Source organism: Vulpes vulpes, chromosome 14 (assembly GCF_048418805.1).
Source record: "Vulpes vulpes isolate BD-2025 chromosome 14, VulVul3, whole genome shotgun sequence".
Classification (NCBI taxonomy): domain Eukaryota; kingdom Metazoa; phylum Chordata; class Mammalia; order Carnivora; family Canidae; genus Vulpes; species Vulpes vulpes.
The window spans coordinates 137,394,467-137,407,077 of NC_132793.1; the positions used below are offsets into that span (position 1 = coordinate 137,394,467).

General features: G+C 37.9%; 1 pseudogene; it reads right to left on the minus strand.

The window, feature by feature from the left end:
- Positions 1–334: 334 nt before the first annotated feature.
- LOC112918613 (large ribosomal subunit protein eL8 pseudogene) lies at positions 335–11,689 on the minus strand (annotated as a pseudogene).
- Between the last annotated feature and the right edge of the window lie 922 nt (positions 11,690–12,611).

Here is a 12,611-nt window from a genome sequence, read left to right on the forward strand (position 1 = left end):
CTCTGGGTCACTTATGAATAAATAAATAAAATCCTTTTTAAAAAAAAGTTATTTTTTATTACTCTCTAATACTGGGATCATCCTAGTACTTATTTCAAGAGATTATCCTGATGTTTAAGTGAATTGATGTAAGTTAATTGCTTAGAATGTGGCAAGGCCCATACAAGGTGCTCACTGAATGTTATCCATCATTACAGGTAAATTTTATATTATGGATATAATGACTCTTGTAAATGTTATTTTTTCTCCATCTGGTTTCTTTCTTCTCTTTCTCTCTCTCTTTTTGAAAAGGGACTTTTTATTACTTTCACATACAGAAAATTCAAGTGTCCACTCAGGCCAGTTTGGTGGCCAGTTCGTTAGCCTTTGCCTTTTCCACCGTGGCAATGGGAGCCACCGGCTTTGAACCCAGAATGTTGCCTCCCCGGTGGTGGCAGATCTCATCAAATCGGTCACTGTAATTGATCCTAATGGCTTCCATCAGCTGAGTCAGAGCTCCTTTGTCTTCTGAATTAGTCTGTGTGGAGGTGACAGTGGTGCTGGTCTTCCTGTGGACCAGACGCCCCAGCCTGGCTTCCCTCTGATAGTACGGATAGGGAATCCCGATCATATGACACAGGGCAGGCACGAAGACAACCAGCTCAGTGGGATCCACGTCACGCACCATCACTACCAGCTGAGCCTTCTTGTTTTCCACCAAGGTGGTGACAGTATTAACCCCAACCCCAAGGACAGGTGGCCTTTTAGTCAGGACATTCTCTTTGCCAGCAGCTTTCTTCTCAAGCCAGCCAACAATCTCTGCTTCTTCTCTTGCTTTGTCTCTGGTCTGGACTGGGGGGCCAGCTTAAGCAGTTGGGTAGCTGCTTGGCGGTCCAAGGCCTGGGTGAACTGGTTAATTGTGGGAGGCATTTTTAGATGTTTATTGAGAAAAATCTCTTACTGCTGCAGCTGGATGTAGCAAGGCCATCTGACAAAGTGGGTGAGGTCTCTTCTGGGCTGGATGTCTTGTCAGATGCCAAAATACTTGGGCCATTTCTCAAACAGAGGATTGACTGCCTTTTGGCCTCCTGCTTCTTCACAACAACAGGGGCGGGGGCCACTTTATTCCCCTTAGCCTTCTTTCCGTTGGGCGTCTTGGATGGCTGGAGGAGATAGATGTTTGTTGGGTTTTTTAGCAGCTAGAAAGCTCAAAGTTGAATTTGGGGCATACCGTTAGGTATTGTGCATACATTTACGTATGCTAAATGTGTGACAGTCTTCGTGTTATTTTCCTGATGTTTGTACATACCTATCTGCTCTTATTGCATTGCATTTCAGAACTTGGGGGCTATTTTATCTATTCCTTTCTTTCCTATCCAGTTTTACTTTATAAATGTTGACACCTTTCCTATTTTGGGAGGAGAGGGACAGAGGGAGAGAGATGATCTTAAGCAGACTCCACACCCATCGTAGAGCCCAATGGCCTGAGCCCTGAGCCAAAATCAAGAGTCGGTGGCTCAACCAACTGAGCCACCCGGGTGCCCCTTGACACTCTTTTCTATTTTTTTTTTTTTGAAATGAGGGTAAGATGTTTATAATGAAAAATAAAAATTATAGGAGTGTAAAGGAAGAAACTTACTTAGTAAAAGCACAGCTGCTTATACAACTGTTAACTAGAGCATGCGGCACTTGTAGAAGGTATATTACCACTTCAACATGGAGGGATTATGTGATTTAGTTCAGAAAAATGTATGTTGAGCCCTGTTAGGTACTTGGTATGGGTATAGATGCCAGAGAAGCAAAGATAGAAAGATATAAATCTTCCCCTTGGGAAGCCTATAGGCCAGCAGAGAGGCAATAGCAAAATAAGACATTAGGAATCACTCAGATGCATGTGATGAGAAAAACATGTATAGCAGTGTGACAGAAATGAGAAGCACAATGCTGTCCTATGACACCAGGGAAGACAGGACAATGAGTAGGATTTGAAGGATTGAGAGGAGTATTTCTGCTGCACAATTTGAATGATTATAGATAAAAACAACATAAAACCATGACCAAGTCTTTTATCCCGTAAGAAAATATATTACCTCACATAACAACAAACCCTGAGGCAGAATGGCCCCAGAACTGGTAAAGCGTGTGTGTATGTGTGTGTATCTTAACACAGTTTCATAAAACTCTTACAGAAAACTCATAATATTATTTATTCCTCTCACTCATGCTTCATGTCCACTCTGGGTCAGTTGTGCTCTGCTGCATGTCATCTTCTCATCACCTTCACTTCAGGAACCAGACCCCCTGAACATCCTGTCCCTAAAAACCCTAAAACATTTGTGATCATTACACTACAGGGAAAAGAGTGCATGGAGATTCTCTTCTGGCTCTTGAACATGACAGACGTGCGACATCCATGACGTCTCACATTTCTTTGGCCATATAAATTCACATGGCCATATATATATAAAGAGAGAGATTTATTATGAGGAATTGACTCACCTAATTACGGGGGCTGACAAGTCCCATGATCTGCAGGCAGCAAGCTAGAGATCCGGGAGAGCTGATGGTGTGAGTTCCAATCTGAAAGCCAGCAGACTCAAGACCCAGGAAGAACAGATGTTTCCGTTCAAGCCTGAAGGCAGGAAAACAAACAAACAAACAAACACAATGTTCCAGCTCAAAGCAGTCATGAAAGAAGGAATTCTCACTTATTCAGGGGAAGGTCAGTCTTTTTGTTGGATTCAGGTCTTCAACTAATTGGATGAGGCCCTCCCGCATTAGGGAGGACAATCTGCTTTACTTAGTCTTTCAATTTAAATGTTAAACTCATCTAAAAACATCCTCATGGGAAAATCTAGAATAATGGTTGACCAAATATCTGGGCGCCTCATGTCCCAGTCAAGTTGACACACTCCCCAAAGTATTTATACTTAATTAATTCAGGGTGCACTTGGGCATCAGAATTTTTGAAAGCTCCCACATGATCTAATGTGCAGCCAAGATTGAGAACCACCATCCAAGAGGGTGGTGTCCCATACAGGAGACTTGGGGAATATGGAGATGGGTCCTAGGATTTCCTAATTTAGCAAACAGGGTATTCCCCCCCCTCAATTTCCTGACCATCTTAGTATCAAGATTTGCTACTCTTAATACTGAATATAGAGAGGAAAAAAAATCCTATTTCTTCCTCTAATTTGGAGTCCATGGAGACATAAGAAATAGGTCATGGGGTGGGGGATCTACAAATCAATATGTCATTAATAACAGAAAGAGCCATGTTCAATAATAATTTACTCAGACATTATTTTCTCTTAATATAATACATGTTTTAACTTTGGGAGTACAGCAGGAACCAAATGAGAAATCTTTACTCCAGAACCAATTAAATGAATAAACACTACTCTCGCACCCACCCAGGAAAATAGAGACTGTGAGATAATTTACTTAAGATTGGCAATGAAGTCTAAATATGAGTCAAGGGTGCTTTATAAAAATACTTCTTAAAACATTATTGTGAACATAGACATGTATATGACTGCTTTTCCTCTGAGACAATTTCCATTTCAGAATTTCATGTGTGCGCTTGTACCTGACAAACCTATCTGATAGGCATATATATGATCTATATCATATAAGTAGATGGTATTTTGCTATTTATGCATTTTGCCCAGCTAGTGTCTTTTAATTAATTCACAACAATGATTTTTCATGGAATTGTCTGCTTGATATTGCCATAAACATAATGTAATATTATTAACATTTGCAGGTATGAGAGTCTACAGTACACATATTTTACTTTCCTTCAAGTGTTAGACAAAGACATTCATTTTTATTTATGGATATAGATTAAAACTCATTAACTCTATCTACTCAGGAAAGGAATGTGAAGAAGTACTCAAAGTCTTTAAAAATCTTTTTTTTAAAAAAAAAAACTCCATTTTAATCACAGATGAGATGGATTCATAAATTGAAACCTGCTTAATTGGCAATTAAAAGCTGTAGGACAATGTTGTTTCTCTGCTTTCTCAGAATTAAGTCCCAGCTGTTTTTGAGAAAGCAACCAGAAGATTGAGAGAAACTGCCAAGTATCCTGGGGAGAAATTGGGAGTAAAAAGTCACATTAGCTTCCATTATTCTAAAATCATTGTGCTACCAGCAGTAACTGTAAATACTGTAAATGGTTGAAAAGACCTCGAGTTTTAAAGTTAACCTGCTTTTCACTGGAAAAAGTATCACCCTTTTCTGAGTCTAGACTTCGATCAGACCAACAAATTTCAAAAGTAAATTTGAGGGTGGCTCAGTCGGTTAAGCGTCTGCATTCAGCTCAGGTCATGATCCCGGGGTCCCTGGATCCAGCCCTGCATCGGGCTCCCTGCCCAGTGGGGAGTCTGCCTCTCCCTCTCCCTTTACTCCTGCCCCTGCTCATGTGCTCTCTCTCTCTCTCTCTCTCTCTCTCTCTCTCAAATAAATACAACTTAAAAAAATAATAAATTTGAGGCAGTATTTGTGATTCATAATGCTTCCAGTTAATAATAATAATAATAATAATAATTCATAATGTTCACCAGTTAAGCATTAAATGTTCAAACATTTAATTTGAGGAATGCCTTATTTGTACTAAGAAATGTCACTGCAGGCACCGGGAACGTCTACATTATAATGTAATAACTCCCCTCTCTCTATGGTTCGTAACAACAGAAGTTTTTTCTCTCCTATCGACCTATCTGTTGGGGGTCAGCTGTGGTTTTGCTTCCTCCTTGGTTACTCTCTCTGGTTTCAGGCTAACGGAGCAGCTACCGCCCCAAACATTGCTGGTCATCACGGGGTGTCACATAGCAACACAGAGCTCCATCCCAGACGTCAGTCCCACTTTCACCATAAGCCTCTGGCCAGATCTGGTCACATGATCCACTAGGCAACAGGTAGGAGAGAATCTATAATCTTCTCTGTGGTATGAGGTTAAAACCCAGAAATGCTCTGTGAATCGCATTACAGATTAGCACTTTCAGGTCAGCAAGTATTCAACTCACTCTACTTCCCTTGTACAAAATATGCTCAACTCCTTCCTAAACAAGTGAGTCCAAGGGTCCCATTTTGCCTCTGCATCAAGCTCAAAGCGTAGGCTTTCTGGGTTCATGTAGTAGATTCCACATCGAACTCCAGGGTGAACTCTCTTGCTCTGGAAACCATTGAACTCAAAAGGTAAGTCACCTGTGCGCGCTTTCCAAGTACACAGTAGGAGAACCGGGGCACAGTGGCTGCACTAAACTCTCCATTTGGGGAGGGGTCAAATAGCTGGTGCATTGGAGAAACTAGTGTGACCCACAATAATCCTGAAGACCTATCTGGCAGGGATGGGGAGGACCTTCCACCTTCGGAAAGGACAATGCACAAATAAATAAATAAATAAATAGAAACTGATTTTGTTTCCTGGCAGAGGAGTTTCAAATGGGTTACTTTTCTCAAAGGTCTTTGACTCTACAGTTTGCAACAAGTGGAGTGGACATTGGACAAGAATAAGTCTTCTTCATGGGCTGAATGCCTTCCTCACTCAGCTGCATGCTTAGTAAAAGAGGAACTGAGGGTCGTTTCAAGTTTCTTAGAGTCTCAGACATTTATAATGTGGGATCATATTTTCTTTGTGCAATTTTATTAATAATGTTCCAGTGCTTTTTAATCTATTTGGTACAGTCGGCGACGTGTGGTGATAGCTACCTACGCTTCTTTTCTGCACAGGTGTTTAGATTGGCTCTGTTTTTTTTTTTTTTTTTTTTTTTTTTTACTTCCTCACAGCCACACCTCCCACTCTCAGTATAATTATGAGTAGCAAACTAGGGCCTTCCGGGATTAGGAGGGGAAGACTCGCAGTTAGCCTTTCTTCACTGATTCGTTTTAATTATACAAAACCATAATAATCCACTCACACTTAACAAAGTGTTAAATTAATCCATCAACAATAAACATGACCAGATTAGTCTAGGGGACGAGAGAAGAAATGGAGATGTATAGATATTTTAAAATTATAAATAAAGCTAACTGTTAAATAAATATACCATAGCCTCCTATCCTGACCTTGACATTAATGCAGCAAAATTGAAAAAACATGTATAAAACTGTGGTTTTCATTGACTGAAATAAGGAAAAACCGCAAGGACAACTGTATTAATTATTATGGATTGTAGTTGAGAGCTTTGCTGATGGGCTGGATATGTTTACATTAGTAATGAAAATAGATAATTTATGAAGTATTACATATTTTGAGAGAAAATCATTTTTCCCTTAACTAATATTGTTACAGTCAAAAATTTCCACATCATTTGTGTATCACTGACAGTTGTGTCAAATTAAATTATCATATAGTGTTTAGGTATTTTCTTTTCCTGTATAAATTTCAACTTGAAAACCTGTGCTCTGTAGAAGCATTAGTAACTGAAATCATCATCAAATTTTGTAAAGCAATATTTAAATTCAGAAACGAGCTATGGATTTTGCATGTTATGCTCAAACAATGTAAAGAGGTCCCTTAGACAAATGATTAGACGACAGAAAATATTTAAAATATCTTAATTTTATATATTGAATTGCTATCATTTCTATTGTAATTTCAGCATCTTTTGTATTTATATCCAACTGTATCATTTAAGTTCTTTCAAATTTTAAAAGTCAGATATTATAAAGAAAACCCAAAAGAGCAGTGTTTGTTCAATTTTTCCAAATTTCTATTTTATTCTATCAAGATTATATTTTAATTGTTGTTTAAGGGTACAAAGTTGTAACAAGTAATAAATAAGCCTTAGAAATACATTGTTTGCACACATACACACATAGAAAACATACAGTGCACAGTTTATTTTATTATTTTATTTTTTTAAGATTTTTATTGATTTATTCATGAGAGACATAGAGGGGGGAGCAGAGACACAGGCAGAGGGAGAAGCAGGCTCCACGCAGGGAGCCCGATGTGGGACTCGATCCCAGGACCCCGGGGTCACGGCCTGAGCGGAAGGCAGATGCTCAACTGCTGAGCCACCCAGGGATCCGCCTACAGTGCACAGTTTAATGACTAGAGACAACAGTATTGAATTAAAATGACATAATGTGGTAAATATTACAGTGGTAATCATATTGCAATATATAAATATATCAAAGTAACACAGGTGTACCTTAAACTTAACACAATTTTTATGTCAAATTTATCCCAAAAATATAAAAGACTTTATTTTAATCTTAAAATGGCAAGAAATACAAGTCAACAATAAAAAGTAAAGATAATCTGATTACAGAGGGGCACAGGATTTGGATAAACACTTCTCCGTAGAAGATGTACTACTTGCCAATAAGCATTTGAAAAGATGCTCAACATCTTTAGTCATCAGGGAAATGCAAACCCAAACCACAATGCCATTCTACTTCATAGACGCTAAGATGGCTAAACTAAAAAAGACAACCCATAACAAGGTTTAGCAAGGATATGGAGAAATTGGAACTGTCATGCATTGCTTAGGGGAATGTAAAATGATGCCCCTATTTTATTTTATTATTTTTTAAAGATTGTATTTGTTTATTTGTTCATGAGAGACACAGAGAGAGAGAGAGAGAGAGAGAGAGACAGAGAGACAGAGAGACAGAGACACAGGCAGAGGGAAAAGCAGGCTCCCCGCAGGGAGCCCAATGCAACACTCGATCCCGGGACCCCGGAGTCACGCCCTGAGCTGAAGGCAGATGCTCAGCCACTGAGCACCCCCAGGTGCCCTCGATGCCACTATTTAAAAAAAATTGTTTGGCAGTTCCCCCAAAAGCTATAACAGAGTTATCATATGATCCAGGAATCCACCCCTAGGTATAAATCCAAGACCACTGAAAATATGTGTCCACACTAAAACTTGTACACAAATGTTCAAAATAACATTTTTCATAATGGTCAAAATTGGGACAACCAAAATGTCTATCGACTGATGAACGGGTGATTAACATGAGGTATATCCATACAACTAAATATGTTTAGTTCATCGAAGGAGGTTCTGATCTATCCTACAACATGCAACTGGGACACAGCGTGTTTAATGCGAGAAGGCAGACATAAAAGGGGCATATTCCTATTTATATGGAGTGTTCAGAAAAGAGACATCCACAGAGGCCGAAAGTAGACTAGTGACTTAGAAGGGTGGATGGAGGAAGAGGAGGGGCTTCTTTTTGGAGTGAGGAGATGCTCTGAAATTAAATAGTGAGTATGATTGCACAACTCTGAATATACTAAAAACTACTGAATTGTACACTTTAAAAAGGTGAATTTTATAGTATGTGAATTATATCTTAATAAAGCTGTTATTCAAAAATATGACAAAAATTAGACTATGGTGATGGTTGCACAACTCTGAATATACTAAAAACCATTGAACTGATCACTTTGAATGGGTGAATTTTATGACATGTGAAATTATCTCAATAAGTCAGTGAAAAGAAATGGCCAGAAAACAGTCCCTATAGAGATGCGTGATTTCTTGTAATATTCTTACTGCTTTATAGGCCTAAAAATATTTTTTCTTCCTTGTTATAAAATCTTATATTTTGTCACAGTGTCATTTTTGCTTCATATTTAAAAACGCATCTTAAAAAATTGCAATATGTACTTTTGTTTGACTTTTAAAAAGTGAAACAGCCAAGTTTAGATTTCTCTGGGCTTTTCTGGTAAGCTTCTGGTAACCTTATTATCACAAGCAACAGTTCATGACAAATAACTTATAGCACATTTCGGTATTAATTTAAATTTTCACCTAAGATCATGTCTCGCTCTTGATTTGAGGGCTAGTCTCCTGTTAATTTCCTCTTATCTTCTAAGCATTTCACATCTCGCCTAATGAGATCTAATTGCTTTAACAGTATTTCGCTGGCATTATCATCATGTGTACAAGTGTATTTATAAGGTCAAAGTTTTCAATTTGTCTATCAAGTTATTTGTTCCATCTTTGGGTGAATTAAAATAAAAACAAAAACAAAACCCCATATGTGGCCTCTGGATTTTTCTAAAGAACATTAGAGTCATCGCTATTGGTAATCGGCAGCCCTGTCTCCTAGCAACGAAATCTAACTGTATATGCTGTCCATGGGCCTGGGATTTTGGCTCCGATTCTAACTTGTATACACTTTTAATTATCAATTATGTTAGCACCAGGATCATAGGCATAGCAAATCTTTTATATCAATGCTGAAAATTGAAATTTTTTTTGTAGTGCTTAGGCCAGAATGTGTGCGTTTTACAACAGGCGTAAAACAAACGAGATCCACCCCATTGTTTTCTTCTGGGAGCCCAGCAATAACTATAGTGAATGCTTGTTGTTCAATATAACTTTTATCCCCGGTACAAAGTTAGATAGTATTTCCCTTGCATAATTATTTATAATTGTTTGTTTTACCTTATTACACATTTAACTAGTACTCTCATTTTGACTTCCCCATCCCAGACACTTAGTTTATAAAATCTGCTTTACGTGATCAGCTATTGCTTAAACAAAGTTAGAAATAATTTCGGTTTTTTTTAGAAGTAATTTCTAATAAACTGAACTTTTTGCTTTCTTTTGTGTTAATATTATTCCCTTGGTGCCACCAAAATCATTATTATGCTCTACTGATATTGAGCATATGATATTATTCTCTTCTAGATGGCCGTTAACATATTGGCATTTACTTATCTTTGTTGCCTGTTACTTATTGACTGGTGTTTACTCGAACTTTTTGAGTGCTAGTAGATGCATTTGTGAATTATTTTAATTTTTTTTTATCAGAAAGTGGCATTTTGTGTTTCTTTGAACCAAAAACGTATTTCTAGTCATGGATACCTTCAGTGATCAAGGCTGAACTTAAAGCTTAGTTAGGCAACATGAAAATACAGTTTCAATATTCTTTGCCACGGATTGAGAATACAAGTATCAATATCTACAATTTTTCTCCATTTAAAATAATTTTATTGTAAAAGTAAATACTAAATTTTCTGATATATACATCCAAGTAAAAAATCATAATAATTAATTTGAGTCAGATTGTGTTTTGCTAAAAACCCTCTCATGCTGTCAGAAGGAGGTGACGGCCATTTTCTGGCCTCACAATCCAAGAAACAGTAACACTCCAGGGATTTTTGTCTTTTCCTTCAATTTGCTAAGTTGATAAATGCACTTTTCACCATACTTTAATGCGGTGACCAGAGTGGTATCTGTTTCTTCTAAGTTGTGAATTTGATGTGAACAATTCTCTTTTTCATTCTCATTGCTTTGGGGTGATAATTCACATTTTCTGTTATTAAAGAACATGATGTGGTTGGGATTTCATCTGATCTGTTTAAATTGTTGATTTGATTGGAAAAAGCTTCTTGCTCATCTTTAATGTTTTGATCAGTAAATCTTACTCAAGTAAAGACTGTAATGCCTCATCACAAATTTTATGCAAAGCATGCTCAAGAAGAGTCATTTCACTTCCATTCTTTCTAGTTTTTTTTTTTTTTAGGCAGATAACTCCTTTGAAGATTTTCCATTTTCTTTTTCTGATCTGTGCTTTTATGTTATCTCATCCTATCACAATCTCGACTTGTGCATTCTAAGGAATTAAAAATAAAACATAGCTTATTATTCAAAATTCACAAAATGTTAACACCTCATCCAAAAGCATAAGTGAAAGAAAATGAAAAACACTGAAAGTTACAAGTATGTTTTCAAGAAGTCATTTTTCTAAATCATTCAGAATTATATATTAAATTTAAAAGAAAGACATACTCTTTTGTTACATAGGTGGTATATTTTAAAATAAACAATTTAGGGGGCCTGGGTGGCTCAGTTACCTAAGTGTCCAATTCTTGATTTCAGCTCAGATCATGATCGCAGGGTCTTGAGATCAAGCCCCACGTTGGGCTCAGTGCTGAGCATGGAGCCTGCATAGGATTCTCTCTCTCTCTCTCTGCCCCTCCCCCACCTGAAATTTTTTTTTAAATAAAAAAACTTAAGTCAAGATTCTTTAAAGTGAAATTAAAAGCAATTTAGCATTCAGTGTCCATCCACAGTTGCCAGCATAAGAATTAGTGTCATTTTTTATATGCTATGGCTGTCCATAAGTACAGTCCACAGACATACAGACATAACATATACAAATATATTTTAGGGCAATATGAATATTTTAGTATTGAGAAGCATTGTTCAGCTATGAGGAACTCAACCATGTGTGGTTTACTCAATGTTATCATTTATGCTCCTCTATTTAGAATTGTGTATTGACGTATTTTTTGTAGTAGACTTATTGCATAAGTGTCTCAATGACAAGTGAAGAGTCCAGTAAATTCCAAACTTACAGTGCTATTTTCTATGTGCGATTCATATCGTTAGTTTATTGCCTACTTGTAGCAATTCCCCTCCTAAACATACCCAGATGTCCATGTGAGTATTTTTCTCCCCTGTGCAGCATGCAGGAATGGAGAAAAGATGACCATCATCACCAACTCTGGGGACACTTTCTTATTGCCTTGCATAAATCATCATTTTTCAATCCCATGGTCTCACAACAATTCAGAACTAATTTCAGCATGCCTAGAATGGTAGGCCAGAAGTTTTCTGTCTCCCACTGGTTATAAATAGTTGACATCTAATTACCTATGTAACTTCTAACAAACCTGACAGCCAGTCCTACAAACTCCAGGGGCACCCTCCTTAAAATCAAGCTGGCACGTCATCTTGTACTGCCTACAGGAAAGACAAAATGAAAATGCGCCGGTGTTGTGCATTAGTTCCTGATCAGCCAACCCAAGAGCACACACGTGATTTGACCAAGCGGAGGTGCTCTCCTTGGACTTTCAAACTTGATTAGAGCAACACATACTGGAGCTGGTTGATACTCATCCCTCTTAGGGACCAGATTCTACAGACACTCCCTTTGGATTCCTCCTACATAGACCCATGGATCCATTCTGTTTCCTTTTCAGGCTTGATTTTTCAGCTTTTCCTTTGATCCTTCGACTCCTGTTGTATCTTTGCAATAAAGTGATTCTTGGTTTAAGTTAATCAGAGTCTTTAATATTTTAGATTATCGTTTTGCAAATACTCTCTTTCCTTTTCCTCCCACTGTGGGCACAATGTATTTCCTCATTCTATTGATATTGAACTTGGCTGTGTGGCTTGCTTTGGCTAAAGGAAGCAAGCCCAAGCCAAGGCCAGCCTAGGTCAGCCAATACGCAGCTGATCTACAGATGTGTGAACATGGAAAAGTAATTGTTGTCTTGAGTCACATGTTTGGGGATGACTTGACAAAATATGTAATTTTGGTAATATGTTACTGTTTGTGTTACTTGCAAATACCTGACATTACTTCCTTTTGCAAAGCCAACATCGCAGAGGGATGGAGGACAGGCTAAAGCCAGAAGTCTTGCTGCCAAATTCAGCTCCAGCTCCTGCTATGAGACAGGCATGTGTCCAAATCATACTTGCCGTGTGACCAAGACAGCAGCTGAAATCTAGCAGGTCAGTTTTCTGGTACTTTTTATTGAGCAATAACTGCATATAACACATCTCTCAAGAAGTCTTGTTAGTGGGTTGAGAAAAAGTAATACGGATATGAGTAATGCCACTCTTAAGGACTTGTTCACTAAAAAGCACATT